This window comes from Vanessa tameamea, chromosome 8 (assembly GCF_037043105.1).
Source record: "Vanessa tameamea isolate UH-Manoa-2023 chromosome 8, ilVanTame1 primary haplotype, whole genome shotgun sequence".
In the NCBI taxonomy this organism is placed as follows: Eukaryota; Metazoa; Arthropoda; class Insecta; order Lepidoptera; family Nymphalidae; genus Vanessa; species Vanessa tameamea.
In genome coordinates, this window is record NC_087316.1 from 583,532 (window position 1) to 602,938 (window position 19,407).

General features: G+C 34.3%; 1 protein-coding gene and 1 non-coding gene across 2 annotated transcripts in view; both read right to left on the bottom strand.

The window, feature by feature from the left end:
* The window catches only part of LOC113396317 (zinc finger protein Xfin-like), a 37,125-nt gene extending 18,076 nt beyond the window's left edge, over positions 1-19,049 (bottom strand). Inside the window, exon 1 of the mRNA XM_064215670.1 lies at positions 18,950-19,049. The gene's annotated coding sequence lies outside the window, so the exon portion shown is untranslated. The remainder of the gene's footprint in view (positions 1-18,949) is intronic.
* Positions 4,629-4,700, bottom strand: Trnam-cau (transfer RNA methionine (anticodon CAU)). The gene has a single exon. It is a non-coding gene; the product is annotated as a tRNA-Met (tRNA).
* Positions 19,050-19,407: the final 358 nt, after the last annotated feature.

Genomic DNA, 19,407 nt, shown 5'->3' on the forward strand with positions numbered 1-19,407 from the left:
ATATAATAAACTAATTAGTTTATTATAAACTAAATAATTACGTAAAAGTTTTGAGTTTTGTTAGGCTAAGCCGATTTTGATGAAATATACATTACATGGTACCTTATATTTTTAACCCCCCCCCAAATAAACAGACAAACAGACGGATAAAATATTATAATTTTTTGGTTTTGGAAACTTGCAAAAAACCATTAAAAAAGGTAATCATTTTGAAGTCACAGACAGTCAATTAAATTTTATTTATTTGTATAGACACACATATAATTAAGATTATCGATAAAGGTGATCGACTTCTGTGATATGATTGTGTTTCGTTTTTAAAATATTCTTTTGAAATATGACGCCACCTGAGGCAGTTGCAACGATACAGCCTTCAATGCAATGGTTGCCGGTTTGAATATCGCTCGTAACGGATTTTTTATTTGGTCTCCCACCGTCTCGATATCACAAACAATCAAACAAAACATCTGATAATATTATTGATAGGTATATTATTTAATACAATAAATATCTAGAAATATAGTATGGTATAGATCTATTCACGAAGACGCACCTATCCACAATATATACATATTAGATCTATATTTTAATGTGAAAGGAAAGAAACTTTCCAATGTGCCACCAGGTGTTAGTGATCACAATCGCCCGTAGACAACAATCCCAATCCCCACAATGTATGCACCAACAATCTGGGGAACCCTTCAAACCGAAACACAACAATACTAAGTATTGCTGTTTGCTGTTAGAACATGTAATACGTGTAATGACCAAGACGAACAGAGCTCTACAACGTATAATGTTGTTATGGTTTATTATACTGCAAATAGACAAATGGCTACCAGACGACGTTACAAACATCAAATCAGTTCGGAAGCTTCATCGGTTATAATTAAACACAAAGTAACAGGTCTTCGGACTAACGTGCGCGGACGTTTCACTGTAATTCTAGTGCCTACCAATCAAACGGACAGCTCCTCGCGAATTTATACGAGTGAAGATCTCTATCGGCAACATGTATATTACATACAATGGCTTGAAAAACGCGCCTATCCGTCATTGGTTTACTTGTACAGCCATCATTACTCTACGTCATGGCTCGGCCGAGGGAATCGACGTCCGCGCGTGCAGTCATTATGCCGGCCAATCACCGCTCGGCGCACGCGCACCCCGCCGCGTTCTTTATAACACGCATGCGCGGGAATATATCACGCGTCAAGACTGAAAAGGGCTTTTTACAAACGTATCTCGTATTCGTCATCGTTAACTTTCCGTCGGAGGCTGGCTCGCCGGCGTCCAATAAATAATAAGATGTTAAAACGAGTTATTTATAAAGCTCCGTGTCAGTGTAGGGTGGCTTCGTTTTTTTAAAGTCACGTTCGAATCTTGACACGGATTTGTTGAAATTGATGTGTTCGTTTATCCCGGCCTGACCTAAAGAGTGCGCGCGTCGGGGGCGACTATCGCTTTTAATTTTATCGTGATAAACTATATAATTGTGTGCGTGCGTCAGACGATGATATTTCTATTTATTCGACTCGTGGAATGAGATGAAAATGACTGAGTTTAATATTATTCATGGTCGAGACTCGAGAACTTAACGACAAGACGTACCTACGCTGTATGCGAGGATCTTAATAGGGGCGCAGGTTGAACACATTATAGTGGACATTCGAGAGAATTATTAAGCTGGACGAGGCTCCTGTGGTTATTTAATCGTCTATTGATGCGTCTTCATAATTTGTAATCTCGCATCTTTATTATGTTATATATTTGGTTCTTATCTATCTTATTAAGATATTAGTTAAACGTTATTATTACAATGAAGGCAAACGAGACTTATATACTAAACTAACTGAACCTGCGGCTTTTTTTTTACAAGGAACCTAGCTGCCAAATTTGAAGTTTGTAGGTGTTACAGTTTCTGAGATTTCATGATTAATCAGAGCGTGGTATTTCGGTTTTATATACATATATATAGTCACCCGTCGATATCATATATGGATCAGAAACATAAATCACTTTTTACATCGTCATTGTGCCAACTGTATCTAAGATGTATCCGTAACATTGGCTGGCAACAATAAAAAGGTTTTTTTTTTCGATGATAGAATAACATGGAGTGATATGATACGTTATAAAAAACCTGTCGTGACTATATTAGTTAGGCGAAGGATTGAATTTGAAGACATTTCTGTTATAACGATGCTTGGCATTTGCATAAAAACTTGTTAAATTTGACAATAACATCATCATTATTATGTAAATATTGAAATCGATAAGAAATACGATTTATATTTGTGTTTGAGATACAGAGCGTTTTGAGGATTTTTTCAGTATACTTATAATATTATCCTACACGAGCCTACAGTAGCCTTCCAGTTACACCAGCTTTAAATTTTGACTATGAGACGTAACAAGCGTGAGTTTCATGTACCTGTTACAAATAAACAAATTTGTCACTTGTAATAAAAGTCACTGTCCAAAACAATCAACGTGAAAAAATAACTCGATCGATCTAACAGTGTAAGTGTTTGAAATGATCTCGATATGGGATTTACTGAGACAGCACAGTTCCAAATGTACTCGTATCAAACTCGCTTTCGCTTCGCACGAATACAGCGGTGTTTTATTACCCTTAAGCTTAATAATAGATTACATAGTCTGAACTGAAGTCTTTATAAATACAAGCGGCTCGCGAACACGCAATTTCTTGAAACCGAACTATAGAACTGCGTACTTGTGTAGTATTAGCGCACTCAATAAGTACCTAGGTATACTTATTCTGAATTTGTTGTTATGTCATAATGTTTTGATACAACACGCATGTTTTTTACGTTTCGTAGGTCGTTTAATATGATATATAAGCTTTATTTTGCGATGAATGACGATCTTTCAAGTGAATATTAGTTAATAGGGAAATATTGGTCTGAGTAATCAGTACTTTTAAGTATAATAATGGATTATTTTTTTGCTCTATATTTTATCAAATTAACAACTATATTCATAATATTATAATTAAATTAAATAATAATCATAAATATCGATTTTTGTAACCTTAACACATTGGAAATTATATTTCGTAACGTCATAAGAAATTGAAATCATAACAAAATGATATTGTCTGAGAGATTTAATAGGTACGTCAATACTTCGATACCATCAGAGCCGATGCGATATAAACGCCGCAAGCTAGGTCTAGGACTCCTGGGAGGTACAGATTAGACTATCTGGACCATAACGAATAAACATAAACATTGCGAGTCCATCACATAGTCCATTGAAAATGTATCCAGGATCCAAAGGCCTTACTATTATTATGCATTGGAAATGTAAACAGTTAACCCGAGGTGGCTCAGTGGCTTGAAGGGAATCTTAACCTATGATTAGTGGCAAGGATTAGTGCAAATCATTTGCAATGTCTCGTATTGTTGTTCTTTGAAAAATGAGCCATTGAGTCTACATGTACAATTGACATAACATCCTTGTTCCCAAAATTGGGGTGCATTGACAATGTAAGGGAAAGATATCCTCGTAGTGCTAATGTCCACGGGCGGTGGAGATCACTTAGCATCAACTGGTTTGTGAAAATATTTCAAATGAAATAAAAACAGCGAACACCAAACATAGTTCACAACTATGTATAATTAGCCACGTGCTTGATGAAAACATCCGAAAGGAATCTTACACGTTTTGGATGAGATTCTTACACATATGAATTCATCTGTAAGCTTTCTTAATATGATAAAGACTGTTACTCATTCTCTTATTATAATTAACGCGATTCAACCCAGAGTTTGAACCCGGGACTTCTGATTTCATAACCTAACCAGCCCAACGAGACCCACAGACCAGCGGTATACATATATAGCACGTTTCAGCGATGGAACGTCCTAGTCCACGCTCGCAGACGCTGGGACGTGACGCGATAAATCAACGGTGGCACAATAAACTCCAAGATTTCAATTAAACATAAATCTCGTATGACACACCGCTAATGGAGTTGAAACTCGCGTTCCTAAACGTTTGGTCGCAATTATATTGCATAATGTTATTGGCGATGCGTTTGTTTTGTGAGCCTTGGCGGTGGGGTGGAAATTGGAATAATAATTGTTTTCATAATCACAATTATAAAAATAATGAAGTCCTACATGATAATACTATTGACTCTCTTCGGGGTGTTTTAACGAAGTTTTACTCAGGGGAGCGTCCCAATACATTTAATTAAACAAGTATCATTATACTTATTTACTTAATATCATATATACTATACAAATAAATTTAAAAAAAAAAACATTTTTAATTTTATTTAAGGTTCTTTGATAAGTATAAGCAATTGTTTAATTTAAACAACCAAAATGTATAATTTATTTCAATTCATATACTTTTAAACGTAAAGGGTTATTTATTTATAGTAAAGTAATCTTAAATTAATATTAAAACTTTAATTAATAAAATATCTTTAATTTCAATCTTAATATTGTTTGTTTGATACTTTACTAGATGGCGCTACAAGTATGAATAATTCTTATAGTTTGTTTTATTTTTTTATGAATATATTTAAAACTTGTATTAAAATACTAAAATAAAAAATATGTAGATTTAAAAAATAAAATATGTAAAATAGTTTCTAGCAGAGCGTGGTTTCGATCCACGGACCTCTGGGTTATGGGCCCAGCACGCTTCCACTGCGCCACTCTGCTCTTGAAGAAATGTCCGAAATAGTCGTACTAATACGTAAAGTATTTAGATACGGTACAGTTTATGAATCTATTTTCCTGGTATGAGTAATATTTAATACAAAGATTAAGATAAACTGAATTATCACATGTAATTTAATAATTTTATATTAAAATTAAATGTAAACTCTTGAAGTTTTTCATTTTAATATTTAATTTTTTGATGATATTTATAAAAGCATATATAAAGTTATTACGAATCTTTAATATTATATAATACAAAACTCCGTTTCAGTTAGTTTTTACAAAAAATACGCGGACGAAGTATGGAGTTTGGCAAGTTAAATATTATATGGAGAGCATAACCGCGAATTACACATATAGCAAATTAAAACAGAAAAAAAGTAAAATATGCAAGTGCTTGGTGTAAATGCTTTGTGCAAGCCCGTCCCTACTCTAAGTATTGTTGTGTAGCACACGGGCACACGGGACGCAATATCTTAGTTCCCAAGGTTGGTGGCGCATTGGTATTATAAGGGACGATTTAAATTTTACAAGATTACCTATGTCTATGGGTAGGGCGGATCCTGACAAATCTATTAAATACTACAACAAAATATATTTTAAACAAAGAATAAAGCCACACGACTATATTAGTCGTATGTATTATAAAGGCCCGTTTGCATCGCTCGACTCAGATGGATCACTTTTATGTGCACGGGCTCTAATAAGTTTCTCAGCGCGCGGAGTAAAATAAAAAACCCGTCGATATTGTTCCGACGCGGTGTTGACGTGCTTATTAAGAGGGAAAATTGTAAAATGACTCGCTCCATGATTGGCAAGGGAATATTAGCTGGATGCAATTTTGCCGCGTCCCTGTTTGCGTTTTTAAAGGAATTTCTTGACGCTAATCCATCATTTCTTTGCGCCATCGCTTTAGGTAAATACACTTTTCAATATACTTGATGTAACGTGTAGGTAATTACGAAATTGTCAACGCTATTCAATAGAGTTTGAGAAATGTTTTTTTTTATTTTACACGTAAGCGCGATGTTGACATGTTTAGTGTGTGATGTGATACTAGATGGCGCTACTGGTACAAAATTGTTTGATGAAATGTGTTTCGTTTTTTTGGATTTTACTTAATAAATATATTTTTATCACTGGCTCGTATTATGACTTATAATGTTTGATATTGGTGTTAATGATTAAAAACCCTAAAATATTAAAATATTGAATATTACTTTTGTTTAACGAGTGCTTCAATTATTTGTTAATTATATATTTTCTAAATATAATAGCTTTAACCGATTTCATTAGTTACTTATTAACAAGCTAATCACGGAACAATTATTAAAATATACAATTTGATTCAAAAGTAACTAATAAAGATTACGTATTAAATTTTTATTTTCGACACGCGTACTCGCGACAGCAGCGCCCCTGGCGGCGGGCGCAGCTGCTCGCCCCGCGCCCTGTTATCGCTTTATTATTGTGGTATTTCCAATATCTTCAATATTTTCCCTTTCCGCGTCTCCGCCATCTCATTACTGGCTGACGGCGCTAATCCGTCGGGAGACGCGCCTAATGGAGGTGATCATGTGTCCTACGCATTCAGACATGACGTATTAGTTGAACCTCGGGGACCGGCCTTAATAAACGAAAAAAATACATCGCACACCTCAATATAAATCAACCTGAGAAGAAATGCCAATAAATATCGCGCCGAAATCCAATAATTACGAGGCAATGAGCCGACCGGCAACAAATCAACGCGCGCGCATACTAATGTCTTATCCTAACATCAGATTAAAAACATCAATACTTGTCAATAGAGGTCGCCTCCCACGTAATTATAGCCAACAATATCCCGGGGAGGCTGAGCCGAAAGGATTAACGTATATCAAGTAGAAATAATTGAAGGAATCGATTAAATGAAGAGTATTAATTGGTGATGCGCCCGCGCAGCCTGATCCCATCTCGCGTTCGCGTTCTTGATGCGCCCCGTGTTATATCATTCGTATCTCGATCTACGGCTAGAGGATCTAGGTTCTTATTCGGTTTATACGTTCCGAGCTAAATATATTTTAATTTATGGTATAACTTTAGTTATTTTGGGTCCGTTCTAATTAGTTGTGGAGGATAAAACTCTTTATTAGAGAATATTTATTGAAAGTAGATAATTAACAGACATTTAATATTAAGAATAAACAAATTAATTTATAAACTCGAATATTGGTCCAGTGGCGATGCATATTGCCAAAAAATCGACAGGACTTAGATATTTGGCCACACGTACCCGTACCTTATAGGAGCAGGTGTGCCATAAGGTCCAAGCCTTCATAGAAAAGGGGTTCCTGGCAACTCCCAGTACTACTGGCACTTGGCATTCGAGGTGAGTAACATAATAACGAACACGACTAGGTTCATTACTCTTAGATACTTATTATAATTTGTTTTTCGAGTGTAACGTTGCTCTTAAAAACTCACTTTATCTTGTTTTAAGAGCAGCTGTCAAATATTAGCGGTTTAAGTAGGTATCATATGACATTTTTTTAAACTGCCTTTTTTTACTTCTATAAGCTGTATGACATTCAACTTGGATGTTTTTTTAAAAAATTCTATATAATAAAAAGTTCGGACCAAATTCGAAATTCAAAACAGTATCAAATAACGCTAAACACTTCAACATAAAAGTCATAACTTTTTAATTTGCGTTTAACGAAACAGTATCGCGATTAACTCAGTTAATACGCAATTTAAAAACCGAACAAACGAATGTATGTAAATTGCTCAGCTATGTAAAAGCCGGCGATAACCTTGCAATATATACGTGCGACTGTTTTCAACGAAAGTGAACTTTATTCCCTCGCAATAAGAGTCGTATGGAAGTATAAAAAACATTGTCAGTTCGGAGTGAGCTGGAAACAAGTACGTTCAGAAACTGCTTACACGAATTAGCGCGTCAAAGGGGCGAAGGAGGGCGAAATTAGAAAATTCGCCTCCTCCTACGTTCCGCACGTCATAAACTGACAATTTACGATAACTCCCGGATTAGCCTGTTTGTCTGTTATGCGTCCGAGTATGACGGGGGACGGGGTTGCAGGGGGATTGTTTTACATTTGCATTCGCGAGCTCCTCCAATCAGATCGATCAAATGTTTCCACGCTCCGAAACTAGATAACAGACTTTTACTGTAATTCGGTGTTGAGTGAATTCGAGATTTCAATTTCGACATTATATATACACTTGTACATAGAATCATTATATACTAAATATACAAATACGTAATGAAAAAGAGAGACCACAAAATCCTTTCCGCGTTTTGTGTCTTTTTTTGTATAATTTATTGTTTATTTTTATCTTAATTAAAATAAATACATAGTCATTAAATGCAAAAAATATTCGTTAAAATTCGTTATTTCAAAGCAGATACTGCACCAGTCGATAAGTTTGAAAGTACCGCACCGCTGATTACCGGCATTACCCAGAGCCCACTAATAAAACAACCACGAAGGTGTTTTATTGTGAAATTAATTTGACTACAAAGTCGTTTGCTTTGTCCTCGTCCACATCTATGTAGGCCATTAAACGTTACGGCGACCATGCTTCATAAAGAGTACGGCCGTAAAAGTTAACTATCTGTCCCGCGGTCCCGCCGTCCCGCCGTGCGTCCCGCGCGCCCTGCGGGACAGATTTCGGAGCGTATTTCGTGTACTGTCAAATATTTTTTGATATCATTGTCGTTATTTAGACTAGGCTCGGAAATGTTTGTGAAAATTAAAGAGTCATTTTTAATGAATGTTTGAAGTCTTAAGATTTTTCGAGTAACATAATTAACAAAAATCATATATTGTATTCATATCTATTTTTAGTTTGAAGCTCGCTAACGACGCTGGATGTGGTAAAGTATCATTTGACATATGCAACACAAACAAAGAACATGAATATTTATATGTACTCGGGTTTGAAGCCACAATCCTCGGTTGAGATTCGCATGGTCTAACTACAGGCTATCTTCGCTCCTATTCATTATAATGATTCTACATTAAGTATTATATTTTGATAATAATTAATTTTACATTACTCATTACAAGTTGTATCAAGTGAACCTTTAGTACAGCCTTTAGTATACCTGTTTGTGATAAGCATTCACTACTTATTGTCATATAGCAAAACTGCTTGTATATTATTGTGATATAACGGACACTCGGTTAAAATGTACAGCAACTACATCTGAAAGCTGATGCAGTAGTAATATAAATAATGCTTCTAACAATGCCAGTGTCTATAATATAATTGTTGATAAATACAATGGACTATCATTTGAAGGTCCATAGTCATTAGACAAACCATGAGGTGACGTTTGTTTAATGGTAATTTAATTTAAATAATACTTTTTATGTCCTTAAATGTTATGCCACTGTGGTCACCGCATTGCTAATTTCTTAAAGGGCGACTGCGACCACGCTTCGTAAATAATTGTCGCGCTAAAAGAAATTCCCAGCAAATCTACGCGATTAGCATAAAAACCATCTAAACAGACCGACGGAAGACATCGTCTTCCTTCCGCAATATTTGTGAAAAAATTACACACTTCCGACATTTTGTCTAGCGCTAACAAACAAAGTTGCTAATGTTAATTGCAATGGAGGAATTAAACTTTAACTCGACTACGCGTTGTTACGGAAATCCATTCATTTGAACATTTATAAGTTCAGTATTTCTTATCAGCTCTGACCTCAAAAGCTTAGATAAGGAAGATGCTTAAATAAATAGATGATAACGAATTAAAAAATCGAATAAAAAAAATTTAAGCTATATTTTCTATGCCTCTAAACAAAGCTTTAAAACTGTTTGTTATTCGAGGTGGCCCAAAGACAGGACACGAAAATGTTGACTGAAGATTGCGGATTCAAACCCGGGTAAGCATCACAGGGTTCATTAATTAATCTCGTTAAAGGAGCCCAATCATGAGGTAACTTGCATGTGTCGGATTAAGTTTGCCACATATCTATCCATCAACCCTCATTGGAAAAGCATGTTGGGGTAAGCTTTAACTTTTTCATCAAGAGGAACTTTCCCAACCGTGGGATAGGTACAGGTTATTTTTTGCTGTTACTTTGATATTGATAGAACTCTTATACTTGGTTGCGGAAGAATTTTAAATTATATGAATTGGGATTGTTTTTGTTAATTTTTAATAAAATATTTTATTTTTTAGTTAACCTAAACAAAGAAAACATAATTATGTATGTGGCTGGCAAAGGCGAAGAAATGTAATTCCTTTGTAGGCAAATATTTTTTAAATTTCATGGCGCATTTTTTCTGCAACGATGTATTTAGGTCATCTCAGTATTCCATCTCAGCCAAATGCCATTCTGCGTCCCAAGAATTGTCAGCCACGTCGTATCCCATTGGTCGCTTGAGACGCATTTCGTTCATCACGAAGTCGTCCATTTCACTTCTTCTGCCGTAGCATACCTATTTCAGAACACATATCGAATGACAATTTAATTAAATTCAATTGATGACTTATTGAATAACACAGTAGAGAAATCACACAGCCTCAAGCAGACACGTCGCGTCGTTAAAATTTAGGAATAACTTCGCCCACAGAAGCCCCCTGAATTCTCCAGACATCTGTTCCGAATCGCAATAAAAGTAGACGGCGGCAGAAACATAGAATTTTATCACGGCCGTGTCCATCATAAACCATCCCTCGCAGGGAGGGGGCGCATAAAAGTTTACAGGCATTCGGCTAATAAATCGTGTCAAATAAATAAGTGTTGAGTCGGTTGCCGGCATATTGATTCGTCATGTGCCGCCTTAGAGAGGGTCGGGGGGCGCGGGGCCGGGTGGTCATAAAGGTGCGTAATGGCCGCCGTCGGAAGACAGCGCAGTGGCGCGCATCGATTAGCGCTCCGAGTCGCCGTCAGCCGCCGACGCAACGAACACTTCAGCGGGCACGACGACCTGATACCGCCACACCTTCTAGCCCAACGCCCCGTCGTCTTATCTCGACCGTTCCTTTTCAATTTCCACTTAAACTGCCACAAATCCGTCCGCTCTAGATCTCAACGTTCCATTTTGAAGTTTAAACTGAACTTTACCGATTATCGTTCATAGATGGCGCTACTCATGGCATCGGGCGCCTTCGTGCCGCTCCAAGTTTACAATAAAACATTGGTTAATAGCTGTAATTGTGTCATAGCAAGTTAATAAGTCGTATAAATCATACGCGGTCGAATCGTATTTATTAAAGTTGCCGGGCGCGATATAGAAACGTCATGTAATCCAATGCGCGTTTTGTTTATTGCAAATAATACTCGGATACAAGTTTGCGTGTTCGTCCGATCTAAATCTCTCGTAATGGGTAATATGAAGAATTTTAATAAAACGGAAGGTTAAGACGATTGTTGATATTTATTGATCGCTCGGCTCGGCGTGTCGGTGTGTCGGTGTGTCTGTGTACAACTTGACGTATTATTGCCGTAAATTACAATATCATTATTGTCGGAGGACTTGTCTCAGGATTTCCAATAACAAATAACCGATTTTACAACAAAGTTATGGAATACAGGATGTTACAAAAATAAAATAAATAAATCTTTCTTTAATTTAAAAAAAAAAAACAGCTATTATTATTTAACGAATTTTGATCTCAATCAAAAAGTTTACGAAACAGCTAATTGGAAACGGATCTATTTATCTAGCTATCATATTTAAGAATCATTACAAGAGCCGATCTTGAATGGCTTTAGTTTATTTAAATAATTATATTATAATTAGTACTTATCTTTTGTTTAATCAACATCAACAAAATAGACTTCATTCAAGTACATAGATTCTTTGAGGCACATTGGAATCGTTTAACAGGATTGTAACACATTAAAACGTGAACGTGTTAGGTAAATAATATATCATCATTGTACATTATACGGCATGTATTTAATTACGTTAAGATGATAAAATATAAGTCATTACTTTTTATAGATAATTGGAAAGCATCCTGTGCACGGGCCGGGTTTGAACGCCGGTCCCTCGACTTATTGCCGCTGCCTTCGGACGTTGATTAAAATCTCTCACTACATTCACACAAAGCTTTACTTTGATATATTTATAAATCTTACGAAACGTCTGCTCCGACCCGACGACCTGACCTCATCGCTACACGATTACGACCTCTAAACCGAAAGCCGCTGAGTATTAATTAGCATATCCGACGAGTCAGAGTTGCCTACCACCTGTCAAGTGATATATTGACTTTAAATAACATATCTTATTTATGTTGAATCGGAAACAAAATGTACAAAAAGTTTTTATTATAAATAATCGAGCTGGCGGAGTGGGAGGACGACTAAATTTGTTCGATGCCTTGTATTGTATCTTGTTCTGTGGATTTGTTCGCTAGTTCGAGATAAATTGCACTAGATAATGTTTCTTTCTGTAATAACTTGATACGAGCTGTTATTTTTAACGTTTATAACATGTACGGTATCGGAATCTATTTACAAGCTGTCGTGTGGGTCAAATGCAACTGAATTTTAAATAGAGTTGTCAAGCGATCGAGCTGTTTTTCACACACTGAGTCCAACACAATTTAGTTTTTTTTTTTTAATATGTAAATTGTTTTTTTCCTTGGATTGATGTTTATAGACTTATTAGCTGTAACTGGAATTAAATAAAAAAAGAGGAAAGAATCAACGGAATTCCAAAAAATACGTTTAGTAGTTTTTACATGATAAACGAACAACGAAAAAAAATATTATTCATCTACATAAAGATTAAAGATGAAACTTGATGGCAGTTCTAAATTTGAATCTTGTCATCGACTTTATTATCATTCGCCCTTGAGCTGATAATCACAGATTCAATCCTAGTCCTTCACAAATATTTGTATATCTTAAGTATTTGTTCATTATTGACATGCCTGGAAAGCTAAAAATTGGAACGCTGGATTATTTTATAACGTAACTGCTCTAAATTATATTTTTTTAAATTTCAACTTAAAATTGGTAAACGAGAGGGGTAGCTTTGCTCTTACTATGTTTTCCTATGTTTAGTTCCTATCTAGATAACCAACATTGATGCTTTGAGAAGTATTTGAAGAGTTATATTAATTAATTAACTCGCGTTTTATATCGCACAGGCATTTCTTTAAATATAGAGAAACGATAGGCCAGATGAGTAAAATGTCGACTGTTAAAATAATATCAGATGTGCAGATATAACAAATGACTGTGAAGATAAAAATTGACTCATACAATTGTTGTAATACATACACTTATAAGTTGAACAGTAAGTAAATGACATGCTAGGTAACGGACTCTACTTAAGTAGGTGTTTTATTTCTATAGACGTATATTATTATAGAGCCTTAACAGATAGCTGCTGTACCCTTGTTTAAATAATTTGGTTAACAGACTATTTAAAACAGTGTAAACTATATTGATTGAAGATGGCTATTAAGAAGGTTGGGTATATCAACATCATTATAAACACATCAAGCACGGGAAAATTGATCCGAGTTCTGTGTAAAAAAAACTGAATATTATTTTAAATTTATAATTGTTAGTAGTTAAATGGTGACTTAACTTAACAGCACATAGTCCTTGACTTTTTAAGAAATATTAACCAAGCCTTACATAGCCAATTTACCAATAATATGTATATATTCCCGTAATATGAGCCATTTCTTTTATACCAGATTATATAAAACGCAACTAGGTAGGAATTCCATATCGAGATTAACATTGTTATACATCACCATCAGTATTAAAGTAAAAGATTTAGACATACGTCACGATAGTCGATCTCAATTCAATCGAAAAATAAAGAATTTCATTTGTGCTCAATTCTAATCATATGGTTTATTTTATTGGTTTTATTAATTATTATTTATTATATAATAGTTTAAAAAATGTATTATATTTCTTATTTTTAATTATTATGCTTATGTTTAATTTATATTTTCAATAATTACATTGTGTAATACGATAAAGCACGGTGAGACTACCTGTAAGTAGTAGAACTTTTGCCTTGATAATTTTTAAATGTAATTTTTTTTTTTTTTTATTTTGGATGTGATATTGTATCTACTGTTGGTTGTCCTAATGAAAATAAAATAAAATAATCTTGGAAACTAAGATGTTACCTACCTACACTGGATTCCTCACCCTTCAAACCGGAACGCAACGAAATTTAGTATTGTTTAGCAGTAAAATTACTATTTTTGCACCTGTGTTAGACATTAAAACTTCCAACATACATTACTAAAGTAATTTTAATGGAACATAATATCTTAGATCATAGCTGTGACATTAATGTTTGCGTATCGAATAATATAAGTGGTAGATTACACTTCTTACCATTCTGATATCTATATACAGAACACGACCACCAGGTGGCCTCTCTACCATCTGCTTTCCTAGAACGCAATATAGTTACTGATTACATCTACTAATGTATTTCAGTTTTATTGAGAAGTTAATTTTGTTAATTACTAAGTACTGGATTATTTGAAGTTTGTCTCAGTTTTTTAATGATTTTCAATAGTAAGCTGTTCGTATGTTTTCTCTTAGTTACATTAATGATGTTTTTCAACTATGGGTACTGCTTCACTGCAGTAACCCACCGTGGTTAGTCTATACGTTTGTTTTTAAATTAAATTGTTAGGCCGGCGGGTAAATGGTTCTCCTGATGATAAGCAGTTACCACCGCACATAGACACAATCTTTGCTAGAAATATTAACCATTTCTCACTAATTTGTTATCCCCCTTGTGCCTTATACGTGGTTCTTACCTGGATTTGAAACCGTGATCTACAGTCAACATTTACACGCTCTATTGATTTTGTTATATTAATAAGCATCTGATGCATCTGATACGATAAATCCCTCATCTGGTTTCGATGTGTATTCATTCTATTCGAAAAATATATAGCCCGTACATTGTTCGATATTTCACTTAAACGGGACATTAATATGAATTTTAATCATAAAAATTATTAATATCGTTATATATCAGAACCTTTTTCGGCGCAATCCGGGGAACCATTAAAACGAGACATAATTCAACACAGATCGAGTCGCGAGGCCCTGAGTCTATGACACACTCGCTAAATCTCTCTGAAGGCGGTCTCTTGGCCCATAAATTATTATTTTGTAAATAAAAATAATGAAAATAAAAACGCGTCCCGCGCCGGAAACGTTTGTCCCGTCACGGATAATCCGGGACACTTGATTTATTAATAATTACCGCATTATATTCTAAGTCACGAGGCTAGTACAACCTGTATAATGGAATAATATAATTACAATGCTGTGACGTACCTATAATGAAAATTATTGCTCGTCGACTCGTATGAGTAGTCGGGGAATACGATGGCCGAATGGGGATCTTATTGGCGTAAATTAAGTACCGATAGCGAAAACATAATTCATAATTGCAATTCTTTTTCAGTAACTAAACTATATTCCTATTCAATAATAGTTGTCGCTAATTCGAAAGAAAGTTTGTTATGAAATTTAACTGTGAATGACCTCTCTTTTAATAGTAAGAATACAATACATATTTTAAAGCGTAAATTAATTGTACATGCCGAAGTTATGAATACCATGTTATGTTAGTAAATCAAATCAAATTATACTTTATGTAGGGTAGGGTTTTACAAGCACTTTTGAATCGTCATTTAACTAACTATATTAATTGAAGTTACCACCGGTTCGGAATGTAGATTCTACCGAGAAGAACCGGCAAGAAACCCAGTAGTTACTCTTTTTCAACATTTAAAAATCATGTTAGTTAAATACAATTATGTATGTATGTAATATATCCTACCCGAAAGTCAACAAGTAGTAAGTGAACTCAAATAATTTAGATGCTATTTATTTTTTGATTAATAAATTATCTTTAACCATAAACCAAGCACATTTACAATTCATATGATATAATTTCTATGTCTTGACTTAATATTGTAATAGTTTACAGGAGCTATGTTGTAAGACTGCAATATATGTTGCTGCACAAGTCTTGCTTGATATAACTGCCTCAGAACTAGCTGCTTATAACAATATCAATAACCATAATTACTTATTAATATTGCCCACAATTATTTGTTTCTATGTATTAAAATAGCATTTTTTTTTATGTATTTAAATATTTAGTGTAGCTACGTATAGCCTTGAATTCGTTTTATTTTTGTAAGAGTTTATTTTAATCTATGTACGTATATCAAATTAAAGTTATTCGCACAAGAACGCAAAAAGGTAACCGATGTATTCCTTTAAATATGTAGATCTTAATCCTTACAAAGTCAGTGATATATATTTATAGAAAGAATGAATTTTCATTGATTTCTCACGACCGTTGTTCTCGGTCCACTATTATGCAACTAGTCGTAAATCTGTCGCATTGGACGTGCGTAATCTTCTCTTTATGACGAGTGATGAACTGCCATTGTTTGTAAATCGTAAATTTCGTTTTTTCTCCTCATGTCATTGTTGAAGTTTTACGAAATATCAAGGGAGACCTTTCTAGAAATATTACAGTTACAAAATTGTCTTTGGTGTATGTGTGTGTGTTTTTTTTAAATTTAAAATGTGTCTGCGCAATACAAGTAAGAGTATATACAAATGTTGAGTTGTTGTTTCTTCTGGTTTATAGGATGAGTATTATTATTAAAATATATTTTTTTATTTGATATTATGTACGTAATTTAATGTATGAGGAAGAACATACCGACCAGAAGAACAGAAGCTAAAAAAAGAAAAGACGTTTGAGTGGGACACTTACTTTATTTTTTACTGAAATATAGGTATTACAATTTAAAGATAATATATAAGTCTGATCGAGTGGGGTTAGAAGCCGTAAAACACACGCCCAAGCTGCTGTTTTAAATGATTATATAAGTAATAAAGTTCCTCTATGGTAAGTATGTTTATATTTCATGTGGATGATTTAAAAAAGGCCAAACAATGTTTTAGGTATCCCGTGACCGAATGTATTACATCATATATTTATATTTATTTCTATGCAAATATTAACTACTTTTATTATCTTAGCTCGACTTTGTATCAGGCAGGACACCTGTTTCTGTGTACATAAGGATGGTCTAAAATATGAACAATGTATTATACTTCCAATGTGCTGGCAACCATGAAATCGAACTTGTTACACCTCTTAAACCAGTAAATACACTGGCTCACCGACTTTAGATTAGCATTATGAAAGAGCAATGGTTGTAGATTATCTATCTAGTACCTGAGTGGTACCTTCCGAAGCGAAGTACTTGCGGTCTTACGAGTTGATAATAAAAAAAAAAAACAACGGAAATATTGTAACGCTTACGTGGTCACACTTTTATATATTTTTATCAATATGATAATCTCTACCTTATAGGGTATAATGCAAATTCATTAGTGATTTTTATCGTTTTAAATGCAAATATTAATAAAAACCGGTAATTTATCGTTTGTATACGTTATTTGACATGTTAACTTATAGTTTAATTGATAGTCGATTCTCACGTATAACATATCGCGTGTTATCATAATCGTTCACCGGTCTCGCTTCTAATCAAGGTTTCGTTGAGTGAATAATTATATGTCAAAATGGTATTCATTAAGCCATAACTAAAAAAACGTATTTAATATTTTTACGCTATAGGAATTTATAATAATAATCAATTAATAATCTGGGCAGAATAGATTTTTCAACTCTTACATACTTATAATAAATTAAAAAAAAAAGTAATTATATTTAAATTAAGTTCTACGTTTGAAATTGTCGTTTCAATTTACATATGTAGGTTCCTTATTTGAGTCGTGTTGTTCATGGTACACTACTAGGGGCTACGGACCGCTCTCCGCCCTGTGGGTCGTATCAGTCTATTATTTGCCATTACGATAAAAAAATATTGATATCTCTATCTTTTAAAAGGTAATTAAGGTAAGAAATGATTTTAAAATTTATAATATACTTAATTCATTTTCTTTTAATAATTAACTAACTATGTATATCGGCTAACTTATAGGGTTGCAAATAACCAAGTCTCGGATTGAAAGGTCAAGTAATATGTAATTTAGGTTCTACTGTCTAGGAATTCTCAGTAGGAACCCTGAGTCAGGAAGGTAAAAATGGCGGAGAAGCTTCTATACCCTAACATCATAGGTATCTACTTATAGTGTAACTGTATCTTATCATGAAACTAGTTAGATAGTCTTCAATATTCTCTTACGTGGTAGGTCTTTTTCGAGCCCGGCTTGTTAAGTACCACCCATTTATCATTTATTCTACCAGCAATGATTTGTATTGTTGTTATCCGGTGTGACTACAGACACAAGGAATATAGGCAACATATTCGTTCTAAAGGTTGGTGCACTTTGGCGATGTAAAGAATGGTTGAATTTTTTTACGGCGCCAATGTCTATGGGCTGTGATGACCACTTAGGTAGATACCATCGGGTGGCCCCTTTGGTCGTGTGCTTTCATAAATAGAAAACAATCTCAAGGGAGATAAAGAATAAATTACTATTTTGAAATGATTAAATAATCTATTTGGGAGACCGATTTAGTACAGATTTAGTAAAAATATTGTTGAGTTACTTGCACTACCTATTCGTTTTTTTAGAGACACAGGCTATCTGTGGTTGCAATTCATGTATTTTGTGTTTATTATCCGAAGGGGTATAAAGTAAACCAGTATGAGTAAATAGTCAGTATGTTTGAAAATTAAAAAAAAACATGTGATTTATAAAATAAGTATTATTAAATAAAACGTATACTAAGACTTATAATCCGAAAGGTACTAAATACTTTTCAATGTACTATAAAATTGTAATTATAACATTATTTAAAAAAAACTGCCTAATAAATAGTATAAACGATTCAGTTTTCGAACTATCTTAATTTAATTACCCTAATATTATCAGTGTGCAAACTCCGCCCCTCAGTGTCAGCGCCATCTATGTGTGACGCTGAAAAACTTCAATGTTCGAACATTTTGAGGTTATGTTCGAAGATTTCATTATTAAAGTAATTCAAGACCCTCGCAAAATGTTATACATTGAAAAATCAAAGTACAAACATTTTATCTTTGATGTTCTGAACTTATTCTTCGGTAAAATTGTGTTTTAGTCCTACTACAATGTTTTAGTACAGACTGCTTAAAAAACATCAAGAAACATTTTAAAGTATCTATAAAACAGTAAAGACATATCCGTGATTTTTATACAATGAAATATCAATAATTAGACATGTAAATAACTTACCAGGCCTTATAAAGATTCCAGATTTATTTTAAACACAAATTGAATAAGGAAACAACACGATTGTGACTCAGCTCACTTTGCGTCCGTGGGACAGAGAGCGTTCCGAAGTTAGCCGAAGTACGTGGCCCGTCCCTCGGCGGCCCGCCCCCGGCTTGACGGATTCTTCTGACAGCAGACGCGCGAGAAGCGCCCGCTGTTTTGTACGCGTGGCGCGAAACGCAAAAAATTTCGCGCTTCATGCGAAACATTTAAAAATCGAACGGAATGAGCCCGTACGCTGACTTTTTGGTTGTATGTGAGAATGCCTTGATCACTTCATAGAGGTAACGTAAAAAAACTAAAAAACATGATTTTTTCAAATGAACAAACTTATTACTCGTAACAATTGTGATTAGTGCACGAGTGATGATAATGAGTACATTGCAAACAGTTTGAGGTTTTTTTCGTGCCTCGATCCC